At 34.7% G+C, this 12,982-nt stretch overlaps 1 pseudogene; it reads left to right on the top strand.

The window, feature by feature from the left end:
• Positions 1–3,905: 3,905 nt before the first annotated feature.
• The window catches only part of LOC134385691 (isobutyryl-CoA dehydrogenase, mitochondrial-like), a 51,001-nt pseudogene continuing 41,924 nt past the window's right edge, over positions 3,906–12,982 (top strand).

Below are 12,982 nucleotides of genomic sequence, written 5' to 3'. Positions count from 1 at the left end.
CACACCCTGAGAGTTTTAGTTTGTCATTTCAGAGCTACAATAAATTTGTGATTCTTTGACAATAATCATACTTTGTCTTAAGAAACACTCCGTACTCAGACAATATGAACTGTTTTGAAATTTTCAAAAACAATTTTCAAAAGCAGAGATGCCATTCCACTATTTCTTGACCAATTTTCAAATCTTGCACAATTAGAAGTTTAACTTAGGACACAGAAAATAAGGTTAGATAAGAGAGAGGACAGTATGAAGAGCCTTTTTCAATTAGCATAATTTGGTGTATATTCAAGCTAATTCTTGTTCTTAGTTCTGACTTATTTGCACAGAAGCATGGACATTTACAATGGTACTGCTGTAGAAACAATCAAATTGTTGTTGCTGATCTTGCTACTTTTATTGAATGTTGCTGGTTTCGTGGATATTCTCCTACCTGATGCCTGATTGGCAAGAAATGATTTCCTTAGAATACAAATTGTTCTTTATACTATGATGTACAAATAATTTAAAGATAGAAATAAAGCTGTGGAAATAAAAATAAAGTGCGGAACACCCTTTATAAGGTATATCAAAGCAAAATTAACACTTTTCATTTTAAAGTGATTTATTATGTCCCTTGTATTAACACACCTTCCTTTTTTGAAATTCTTCTTCTGTCTATAAACACTTCAAGAGCAGACTATAGATGGTTTTGTGCTTTATTTTACTTTCAATCTGAATGCTGCTGTTAAGACTATATAATCTGTGCTGGTAGTATTGTATGGATGAGAGAATTTTTACAAGTAATTTTTATTCACTTGTTATTTCTTTGTCTTTCTCTTTTGAAAAAAGAAGCAAGTCTAGAGCTATAGAAGTAACTGAATAGTATGCATATAATATTGATACAAATATTGATATTAAGTATTAGTGGTGGTCCAGAGGCTCTAGACTCGGAATACCACTTATTAGAGTGTGACTTTAGGTATATTGTTCAATCTCAACGTTGCTCAATTTCCTCACCAGTTGCATAAGGATAATCATTTCATCTTTGTTTTTTCCTGTTGTATTATAAGCTACTTTTATATATATTATAGCATCACTCTGTACCCCATAACTATTTATGATCATAATTTTTTAAGAATGTTTTTGATGTTTAAAGGAGTTGATTCATGTAAACATGTTTTGAAAAGTACCTGGCACAAAGTGAAGTGCTGAACACATGTTGGGTGTTATCTTAGTTACCTACTGCTCCTTAACAAACTTCCCTGAAATTTGGTGGTTTAAAACAACAATTCACTGTTATTTTTCGTTATTCTGTGGGCTCACCTGGGTGGTTCTTACTTGGGGTCTCTTATGCAGTTACAGTCAAATAGCAGCCAAGGATGGAATCACAGGATTGTTTTTTCCTCACTTACAGGCCTGATGCCTATGGGGTGAGGGGGCTACAACAGCAGCGGCTGTTTCAGGATCTCTCTCTTTCCGTGTGGCTGCCTTGGCCTTTTTCATGGCAAGGCAGTCTCAGAAGTCAGCATTCTTACTTAGCTGCTGGCTTCCCCCAGAGTAAGTATTAGCAAGTCTACTAATGCCCAGCATGCAAACTGGCACAACGTTCCTTCTGACATATTCTATTGGTCAAAGTAGTTAGAGTCCACTGAGATCCAAGGAGGGGAGACATAGACCTCATCTGTCAATGGGAAGAGTGTCACAGAATTGTGGATGTCTTTAATAATAGCATATATTGACATTATTCAGTAGTCTATTTAGTGAATGCCATCATGTCACACTTTCCTGGCAGCTGAAAAACCTCTGTGGAATTTAGATACCTTGGCTCGCTCCACAGAATTGTAGCCCATGAAAAATAGCCCAAACTATTATTTCCCTTTGACCTGTGTTATGTGATATGTTGTTGTGTGCACTGTCACTACCTAATTATCAAACTTCAATCCAGACAAGTGGATATAGAGTTTTATTCTTTAATAAAACCCACAGAGAATACACATGTCTACATTTATAACACATGAAACAAGATTATGAGAGAACTGAGTCATAGATGTTTTTACAAGCAAGGTATTAAAATGAGAGGTCATTTAGGTTCCAGTAAAAAGAACTACCAGAGCTGAGGGGCTTCTTTCTAAACCTTAGCTAAAAATAGCAGCGTGATTTAAATCAAGGTGACTTTGAGCCTTGGGACTGTGACAGTGAAGATATTATATCCTTCCTGCTGATATTACACCATTCCTTTAACTCTCTCTTTAATTATCTGATTGACTCCACACTTGATAGTAGGTGGCAACTGAGCCACTTAAGTGGCAATTTGAAAACAGGCAAATTTGAAATTAATTTTTAAGTTTCAATTTCTTGAATTTAGACAGTCTATATAAATAAGCAGTTTATCTGATCTAAATAAATGGAGATGTCAATTTTGCCAAATAACTTGCAAAACATAAGTTTAAAAAACAAAAACAAAAATTTGCCAGGAAATATGAAATAAAGCTTCTCATAAAATCATGTGGATGGTCAGGCTGTAGGTCTGTATAGCCTGGTATCACAGATTAAATACATTTCACAAGTGCTAGTGTAGCTAGATAATTACAATGGTACTTCAAAAAGTTTACGGGAAAGTAGAATTAAAAGATAATATGAATCTTTCCATGAACTTTTTGAAGTACCCTAGTAGTTTAGACTTAAACTTTTTCTTGATCAAGACATTATTTTATGAAAATTTCTCCTCAATTCCATTGGTTGTTCTATTTTTTTATCATATTAAAATTATAGGGTTACAGTATGGTGGTCAAAGAATCACAAAACAATGATCAAAAATTAATTTCCAACTAAATTAATTTATTTACTTGGATTTCTTAAACATTGTGAAGTGTATACTCATAATACAAATGAGCACTTCTTAAAATCCCTTTTTATGTCTCATTGCCTCCTCCATATCACAGTTGTTTCCATATCTCTGCCTCCAAATGTCTCTATAAATATATCCCTGAGGCCTATGCCACGTACCTCTCAACTTTTTACCCTTTCTGCTTTTCTCCTAGCTCTCTAGTTTAATTTCGCCTCATATTCCCACTTCAAAGAAAAGAACTAACATGGAAATTAACAAAATATGCTTTAGACAGTTTCAATCACCCATCTCTCCCAACTTGGATTTAAAGTGGGATCTAAACCGAGAAAAAAAGTGCGATAGTTGGTATTTTGTAGGTGGGGAAGAAATATGCGAAAGAAAGCACAGCATGCCTCTTCTCATTTGTAAGATTAAGCTCTGCAAAGGAGCAGGAGACAGGGAAGTAAACAAATTTTATGTTTTGAGAGAAGTTAAGTGAGATAAGATCTTGTCATAAGGGAGTTGTTTCTATTCCTTATCTGGAGAGTTCTGAAGGTGTCAGGCTCACAGAAACACAACACACAGAAGAATATATATCCTGTTTCCTGGTATCTTTTCCACTACAGTACTTATCTCAGATTTTTTTAAAAAAAAATTTATTGAAAAATTAGTACTCAGGTTTGCATTAAAGTTAGTCAGGGTGGGTTTGTTAGAGTTTGACCCAGTACTTCTGGTTTCTGCTATGATCTCAATTAGAAATGTAAGAAATGTGTGCAGTAAACAAAATTCTGATTTTAACACATGGTCAAACCTGACAGACAACCAAAAATAATAGCTTGTCTCTGTTTTCCTGATCTTTCCAGACCCAATATTCAACACTTTTCTTTTAAGCACATCATGCAGGGCACTTACTAGTAAAGCAAGGTGGCCTGGGACTCTAGCAGCCCAGGAGAGCTGGGGAAGCTAGCTCTTTCTAGTCTTAGGTGGTGGTGAGCAAAATATCTGATGCTGTTCCCCTTGCTGTTCACTTGCGGCACCATCCAATTGTGGCCTGAACCATGTACTGGCCTTTGAGATGCTGGTGGCCTACAGGCCCAAGATGGCAATAGATGGGGTCAGTGGAACATTACAGAATCAGAGCACACAAAATCTTCCTGGGCAGTTGGGGCTGATTCATGCTGCTCTCAAACTCCTCCAGAATAGTCTGAATGCCCTTGTTCCAGTTGTTATGTCATTTAATGTATGTTATAAATACATATTCTATTATTTAGTAAAACAAAGATCCATGAGTTCAAAAAAGGAGAAATGAGCTCAAAAAAAAAAAAAAAAAAAAGGAAAGTGCATGTTTAAAGAGATTTTAAATACAAGGGTAATTAAAAGACAATACGAAGCTTTCCATAAACTTCTTGAAGACCCCTCGTACTAAAATTCCTGTTTTCAGAAATGTTGATAAAAATATGTAATATGCACAAAATAAGTGTCAATATTTATCATCCATCATGAAGGTATTGTGTTATCACTATGAAAACCAAAAGACATAAATCTGCAAAAGAATCATTAGTACCTACTTTAAAAGTTAGCTGTTATTTTAAGACCATACTAGAAGACAAGAAATTAACACATGGTGGCAGAAGATACACGTATCTGTGACACTGTGAAATATGAGTTTTCCTTTAGATCAAGTGACTATTCAACTAGTTAATTTTTCTTATTTTTCATCCACATTTTCTAGTGCACGTATGTTGAGACATGTTGACTGTTAATGTTACACAAGGCTAGTTTTATATCATTATTGCCAGACGCTTCAAATAAAAAATCAGTTAAGTAAGTTCCAATGGTTGTTTATTTATTTTCTCATTTAATTTTTGCAAATTAAAACTCTAAAAAAATTATTCTTCAAAAGTAAAACATTCACATATTATTGTGAATGTTATTTTATATTCACTTCAAAGAATATTTAAGATAATATTATTTACAGTATAATGTGAATTTAAACTGAGCAGAGCATAGTAAAGAATAAAAAATAAATATTAATATTAAATTGGGAAATCTATAGAATAACTAACTATATCCTTGGAATTGGCTGTGGTGTGCACATAATTCATAAATTCACCCCAGCTGAAGTTGAAATATAAGCCGTAATTGTTAAAATTCATAAATAGGGTTATATATAGCAACTAGATGAATCATACTTCAACACTTTTAGTGATAAAACTAGAGTACTAAAAAAAAAATGAAAAAAGAAGACAAGTATAACAACATATGTTTTCTCTCTGTTGTTTCTGAAAAGAATTTTACAAATATTTGATACTTTATAAATCACTTTATAAATAAACTTGTGATTTATGAAGATATTGAACTTTTTATAACACAAGATTTACAAAAGTTTGTAGCCTTGTGTTAAAATCATTTAGAAATTCTTAGTCAAAGGAATTTAATTGTTGTGCCAATAAAATTCAGGTTTTGAAGATTTTGCAGACTGTAGCTATTGAAAACAAAGCCTGTGACACAGGAATACGTTTAAACTTATTCCTACAAAATCAAGAGATAAGATGAACAAATTTAATTGGATCTTAAATGATGTATAATATTTAATTTTGAAATTCTATAATTGTGTTTTGGAGTATTTTAAACCTCTGTGAAGAATATTTTGATGGGGTTCCTATTATAATTTGTATAAATTTACATTCTTAGAAAAATAAAATGAAGTTTAAAAGGCTTTCCAATTTGCAGGATCTAAGCTTGGCAAAACCTTAAAAAGAATCATAAATAATGAAAAACTTACTTTATGAAGTTTATCTCATACAAATATTTGCTGAAGATAGGTACACTGAATAGAGGCAAAAGAAGAAAACTTGTAAAAATATTTGAGCTGACAAAATTACATATTTCAATATAAAAATAGAGATATTTTCTGCTTAACAGAATTTACCTGAGCTTATTTTCTCAATTTAAAATATTATAATCTACAGAGAAAAGTACATTGAAGGTGTCAAATATTTCACATGCGTCAAACTTAAAATACATATTTGAGAAGACTGTAGGCAATTAAGAAAATTTAAAGCCAGTAATACCACAGTAAAAATGTATTCTTCAGAAAATATTAGTTACCCAATATTAAAGACAGTTATGGCTGAAATAATAATTACATCAACACGTGCCCAGAATTATCATTCTGTTATTTTCAATGTTTCTATTATCAATATAAGTATTAAAACACTTTTGCCTTAATATAGTTATTTTAATTCTTTAAAAAATACTTCATTGTTCAAAATAAATTTTGGGGCCGGCCTCGTGGCTCACTTGGGAGAGTGCGGCGCTGGTAGCGCCGAGGCTGCGGGTTCAGATCCTATATAGGGATGGCCGGTGCGCTCACTGGCTGAGCATGGTGCAGACCACACTGTGCCAAGGGTTAAGATCCCCTTACTGCTCAAAAAAATAATAAATAAAATAAATAAATAAATAAATTTTGAATTGCACTCTTTATAGGTTCACCAATATAAAATCTCAAAAAATATAAAAACACCTGCTTTAATTATATTGCCACCTTTCGCTTTCAGGTGTCTCTGTTCAGACAAAATATGTAGTCACCATAATTAGCATCCTGGCCTTCTTAGGAGAGATCAGATATGCCACAAGAGACAAACTAGCTTGCTGTGCGGTTACAGGCAATTTCAAAGTTCCCTTGTGACCAAGTGGGCTAAAGACATAACTGAGAGAAAGAGTGTGCTTGCCAAAAGACTGCTGCTGTGACAGGAAGGAAAAGATCTCAACAGGAGAGACTATGTTGGGGAGAAGGAACACTGAACGCCCATTTCTGTTGTTTCCTCCATTACAGAGGGACATATATTAGAACAACATTCCTAACGTCTCTCCGTTTCTTTACATCTTCCTGTGCAGGCCGCAATCAGTTATCTGATTGGTCAGTTTGGAAGGAGACGTTGGCATGTGTGACCACTTCTTCCTTTCTTCCTAGGCAGGAGCTGCCCACAGGAGGTGTCCACTTCACTCTGCCACTCCAGGCTGTAAAATCAACAGGTACCAAATTTGCCTCTGCCGTCGTCTTCCTTTGGCTCATGTCTGTGACATTGTTGGTGAATCTAATTCTGGGATTCAGTATTAGTAAGCCCACAGTTATAAGCCACAGTCCTCAGTAACTGCACTAGCAGTTATAGGGAAGTATTTTCGTTTTCTTTCAGCTCCACTTCTTTTGTTTTATTTCTGTAAGAGAGAAAAGAGAGATGTAACATTTTGGACCTTCCTCACATCCCAACACTTAGGACATAGGTTTTGGACAAAGAGAACAGGAAAAGAGGAGGAGTTCTATGTTGCAGGGTGTTTTGAGGAGTTTTATGCTTCTGGCACGGATAAGGTGGGAAATGTTAAACTTAGGCAAAAATGGACTAGGCACTGACCACTTATGTTCAATTGTGATGGGTTGTTGCAACTTATGGAAGTTTTGTCCACAGGAGAGTGGCTATTTTTCTATAATCAAACGTCCTTTTTGAGAAGCAGGTTTGTATGCTTTCAGCCGTAATCAAAAGCAAGCAAGCTTTGGAGGGCTCAGCAAGCAAAATCTGACCAGGAATGCAGAGTCATCCTTATTAAATCCTTATAAAATGATTGCTGCTTCTTGGCCTTGAAATCTGTAGTTAAAATTTTTTTCTGTGTAGCATTGTCTTAGAGAAGGGTTTGATATAGAGTCTTTATGTACCAGCCTTTTGGTCTCAAACTGTTTCCACAAAGTTCAGCAGTACCTGCTGGAAATATTTAGGGCCAGGACTAGATAAGTGGCATAGAAAGTCTGCTGAAATTCTGACCCACTTTTATATTGTTTTGATTCCCCTTCAGAGACAAAAGAGGGAACTTTGGAGGGACAAATCTTTGAGTCATGTGTCTTGTCTGTAGGTTTAAAAGTTGCTCCTAACCTCTTGATCTCAAATTGGCTTTGAGTTTGATAGTTCTATCTGTTGTGATCATAACTTTTGATCATTGAAATCAAAATTGTGACTGCTTTCATAGGAGGTTCATATGGATGTCAAATTATACAGATGGATATCAAATTAAAAAGTAATGAGACTCTTCATGTAAAGAACATATACCTACTTCATAAACTGAGGGTGAGAAACATAAAGAAAATTATTGCAAAAGTAGTGTCTAAGTAAGCAAATAAAAAGACTCATGATTTGAATGTTCTGGTTCTAATAATCAATTTTGCTTAGGAGTTTGAGGTGCTAGAGTAGTTTAAATCTTATGCTTCTGTGTTAATATAGAGCAATGAAAGAATGAAAACAAAATAATAATATAGGTTAGAGCTGGAAGAAAGTAATATGTTTTTAGGAGAAGACTTGAGAAATTAGCGGACAGACTCAATGAAGTGACGTAGAAAATGAGGCTTGAAGTAGATCTCTATAGGAGGGAAATAGAGATTCAAGGGGATCTAAATTCTGTACAACAGCGTATTGTAAAAGAGAGAGATGTTTAGTTGTTACTAGATTGAAATAGGGGCCTGAGTCCCAAATTAATCAAAAAGAGAAAGAAGCAAAATCTCAAATGGAATAACTTCTACAAAGAGAGTCAGTAAATAGGAAACTTTCGAGAGGTCTCAATAAGATATGATGTTAAAGGCAATTAAAACTGCATCTTAAAAATTGGGGAAGTCTAGGAAGAGCTATAGAATACACAAAGTATCATTATGTAATTTTCAAGGAAATATAGCCATTGTAGGCTTTGCATATACATATGTCTTGTAAAAATGTAAAAGAAATATGCCCCAAATTAGGACTCCACAACAAGGCTCAGCAAGATGAGGCATATTGAAAAGGCCGGGCAAGGAGATAAGTTCAAGCTTGGATGGTCTAAATATTGATCTGATGGGAGGGAAACTCCTGCCTGGAATTATCTGTCCCAGGGAAATGAAGGGGAAAAGATTTGTTTGAAAAGTAGATGATTTTAGTAAATTCAAGATTAAGTGATTTCATTGTTATTCACAGAGAAGATTCTGAAATTTAAGAAATAGAGGAATATGTTAGAATAAAAGTGTCTGGGGGAAAAAAAGGAAGGCAAGTATTTATTTTCAGCAAACAGAATTAATGCTATATATGTTGGAGAAGAAACCAAATTAAAAAAACAGGTTTAGCCATTAAAAATTCAACTTCTTAAGCAGATTAAATAGTTAAGAACTTAGCTAGAGTTTACTGAAAGGTATAGGAGAATAGAAGAAAATAAAAACTAGAGGTGTATTTCACTGCTATAGAAAGTATGTAGCGGAAAAAATGCTATTCAAGGTCTGAACCATTCAGTGATCAAAGATAGTGCCTAAAGGAGCACATAGTAGAGGAATTAGTTTTCATTGGGCCACTAGAGGCTCAGATGTTGGAAGCATCAATTGTACCTTCAGTTCAGGAATCTGTTGTGAGTGATTTCACAGCCAAAACAAATGGAATGAGAGAAACCCTAAGAGGCAGATTTCACTAGTTTAGCAATTCCACAGCAAGACACAGTGGAAAGAGCCACTGTGGTATAGGATTGAAAATATCTGCTTATTGGAGATAGTAGGCTCTGTTTTGTAAGGTAGAGTCCATTTCCAGCAGCACCAGAGCTCCAGAAACTGGAGGCTGAAAGAGGAAATAGAAATGAAGAGGTTTTTAAAACATGTTGTAGAGGGGAAAAACATACTTTAAGTAAAATCTGGTGATCATGATCGCAAATTTTTAAACTTTTCTGGAAGGCAAGAAGTCTCAAATGTCATTCTCAAAGAGAGGGAAGTGTATGCTTAGTGCATTTTCCTCCCAGATATGATGAATCTGTCCATGGTGTCAAAATTAACATATTGATAAGAGTTTTCTGGATTGTGTGCTACTCACTTAAACTGACAGGCATCCTGGTGAGGCTGAAATCAAGAATATTTCCATGTCCCTTTCTTCCTATAGATGCCGTTCAATTGTGGTTTGTAAGAACACAACACAATGTTCTTTGGGTAACTGCTTTAGGATCTTGGAGTGGCTTGTATTTAAATATCATGGGTGAAGAGTCAGTACTATTAACTTTGTATTTCTTTATTATCGTTTTCGAGCCATAAATCTACACAGTTCAAAAGTGATAGGAAAAAGTATACATTGACTAATCTCACTTCTATTCACGTCTGTGTACATTACCTGCAGGTTTTATTTATCTAATTTCTAAAACAAAACAAAACAAAAACTTCTATAATATTTATTAAGTGCCCAATACTGCCCTATGTACTTTGTAAATGTTAACTCATTTGTATAGTGAATCAGCCATTTGAGGTAAGAATTTCTACAATTCCCATTTTAAAGATAGGCTCAAAAAGGTTTTAATTTGTAAGTGGCAGAAACAGACTCAGGCAGGCTGTCTCCAGAGTCAGAAGTAGGTAGGTAAACCACTTAGTAGGTTTTATTAAACTAGGTATACCTTCTGTGTCATCTTTTAAAATGCAAATGTATGCAAACATGAATATGTATTCTTAATTTTTTCTTTTCTGTACAAAGAAAGCAAACTTTATACATGACTCTGCACGTTTTTTTTTTTTTTTAATTTTTCAGTTAACTGCACATTTTTTTCGAGTTAACTTCAAATATTTCCATTTGAGTATATAGAGAGTTCCTCATATTTTTTAATGGCTGCATGACATTAATACTTTGTTATGTAAATTTACCATAGTTTATCACACAGTCCCTGTTAGTGGACATTTGGGTGGTTTCCATTCTTTTACAAATAAAAGTAGTGTGGTAATAAATAAATAAATTTGTATACTTGTTATTTTTGACAGGTAGATCTGTAGTATAAATTTCTAGAAGTAGAATTGCAGGATCAAAGATAAATGCATATATGATGTTGTTTATATATTGCCAAATTTCTCCCTATGAATGTTGTACCATTTTTCATACTGCTTACAGTATAAAAGTTCTGCTCCTTTAGAGCCTCATCAAGACAGTATTATGAAATATTTGGATTTTTGACAATCTGATAAGTAAAAAAAATTCAGTGTTGTTTTAATTGTATTTGTTATTTAATAATAAGATATGAATGAGTTGAATATCTTTCCATTTGATTAAGGGCCATTTGAATTTTTTTTCTGTGAACTGACTCTCAAACTCTTTGTGTATGTTTTAGGTGTAGTTTTTACTGTTTTTTCCATATGATTTCTAGTTGCTCTTTTTATATGAGGGAAGTGGACTGTTTGCCCTTGATGTGAGTTTCAACTATTTTTTTCCTGTGTGTCCTTTATCTTTTGATCCTGCTTATTTTTTTAATGGTATAAAATATATCAATATTTTCTTCTTTGGGTTCTGGGTTCTGAGTCATATTTAGAAATGTTTTTCTCACTCCCAAGTTTATAAAAGAATTTGTCTGTTTTCTTGTAATACTTTTATGCTTTTATATTTCTTTTCTTTTTACATTGAAATCTTTGATTTGGTTTTAGCTTATCAGGGGTCATAGAGAATGATATAGATTCAACTCGTCTTTTTATAGATGACTATACTCTGGACTCTTTAAAATGTACCTAGTAAAAACTTGTCTTTGATGTGATGCAATTTCTGAATCTTTGAAGGAACTGTACCCATTCTAGGCATTGAGAATGCCTCTGACTGAGAAGTAGTAGAAGAGATTTGTCAGAATGTTTTATGGACTTTCACCTAAGCATTTTGATTTTAACATCTTCAAGGTGTAGCTCATAAGGGCATGAGAATTTTATTATGGGCTTTAATTTCTTTGAATTTTAATGTTTTTTTCTATTGGAACTTTCAAGGAGATTTAATTTTTGGAGTTTAATTTCTCCCTGGAAATTTAATAATCTGAGGGGCTTATTTTCAAATTTGGCATATCTCCATAATGCTATAATTTTATTATTGAAATTTCTTAAAGTTATTTGACCTCATCGCAAGACCTCTGATAGATTTGGCTGGATGATATGGTGGTCATAATTTGGGATAAGGAATTGAATTGGGAATAAATTTTCAGCCTTAGACTTAGAATTACTACAGATTTAATTTAATTAATGTGATGTTTTTGACTTATTTTGGAGGACACTAGACTCAAAAATCTCAACTGCCAGCAGTGGTCTTAGAATGCTACCAAAAGTCATAGGTGGGGTAGGTGACTCATGAAGGTGGAAGTGAAATGTCCTGATAGTGAAATGTCTCTCCTTCTCTGGAGAGAGCCACTTCCAGGCTGAGAATAAGCTTCATGATTAAACCCAGTAGTTTAAGAGAAAAAAATGCTGAGGGATATTGGTAGATGGAAGGGATTATAGAATGCTTCCCCACCACTTCTGATGTTTCCTTTTATGTGGAAGATTCATTGTCGTGACATCTTTGGCCTCTCAACATAACTTTTACCTGAGTAGTTAAAGGAGCTATATGATTATTGAGTTTAGAAGAAACTGGGACTTCCTCCTTCTCCTCTTGTTCTTGGAATTCAGGCTGTCCTCAGGAAGTTTCTCTGCTGTCCCATTTTACAGGGGTAGGAGAAGGACTGTCCCCATACTGTACTGCTGAGACTGAATGGGAAGGTCTGTCTAATTTTGTAGTTAGTCGTACAAAACCCATTGTTCATAGATGTATTAGTCAAGGTTCTCCAGAGAAATAGAACCAAGAGGAGAGAGAAAAATATAAAAGAAGATTTATTATGGGAACTTTCTAACATGATTATGGAGGCCAACAATTCTCATGACGTGCCATCTCAAGCAGGAGAACAAGGAAAGCTGGTGGTATAATTTAGTCTGAGTCCGAAGGCCTTAGAACCAGAGGAAACAATGGTGTTACTCCCACCCTAAGGCATAAGGCCTGAGAACGGGGGGGGGACCACTGGTGTAAGTCCTGGGATCCCAAGGTCTGAGAACCAGAAGCTCTAATATCCAAAGGTAGGAGAAGGTGATGCCCCATCTCAAAAAGAAAGAGAGCCCATTCATCCCTCCTCTGCCTTTTTGTTCTGTTTGGGCCCTCAGTGGATTGGTCGATGCCTGCCCATGTTGATGAGGGTGGATCTTCTTTACTCAGTCTACTGATTCAGGTGCTAATCTTTCCTGAGGATACCTTCACAGGCATACCCCAAAATAATGATTCAGATAACCCTGTGTGTCTCAGACCTAGAGGTATCTCCAAGTCCAGGGTCTCATTCCTCCTTGAAATGTAAATACCTGGAAATTGTCTC

Source organism: Cynocephalus volans, chromosome 9 (genome assembly GCF_027409185.1).
Source record: "Cynocephalus volans isolate mCynVol1 chromosome 9, mCynVol1.pri, whole genome shotgun sequence".
NCBI lineage: Eukaryota > Metazoa > Chordata > Mammalia > Dermoptera > Cynocephalidae > Cynocephalus > Cynocephalus volans.
This window is presented reverse-complemented; position numbering and strand designations above follow the sequence as displayed.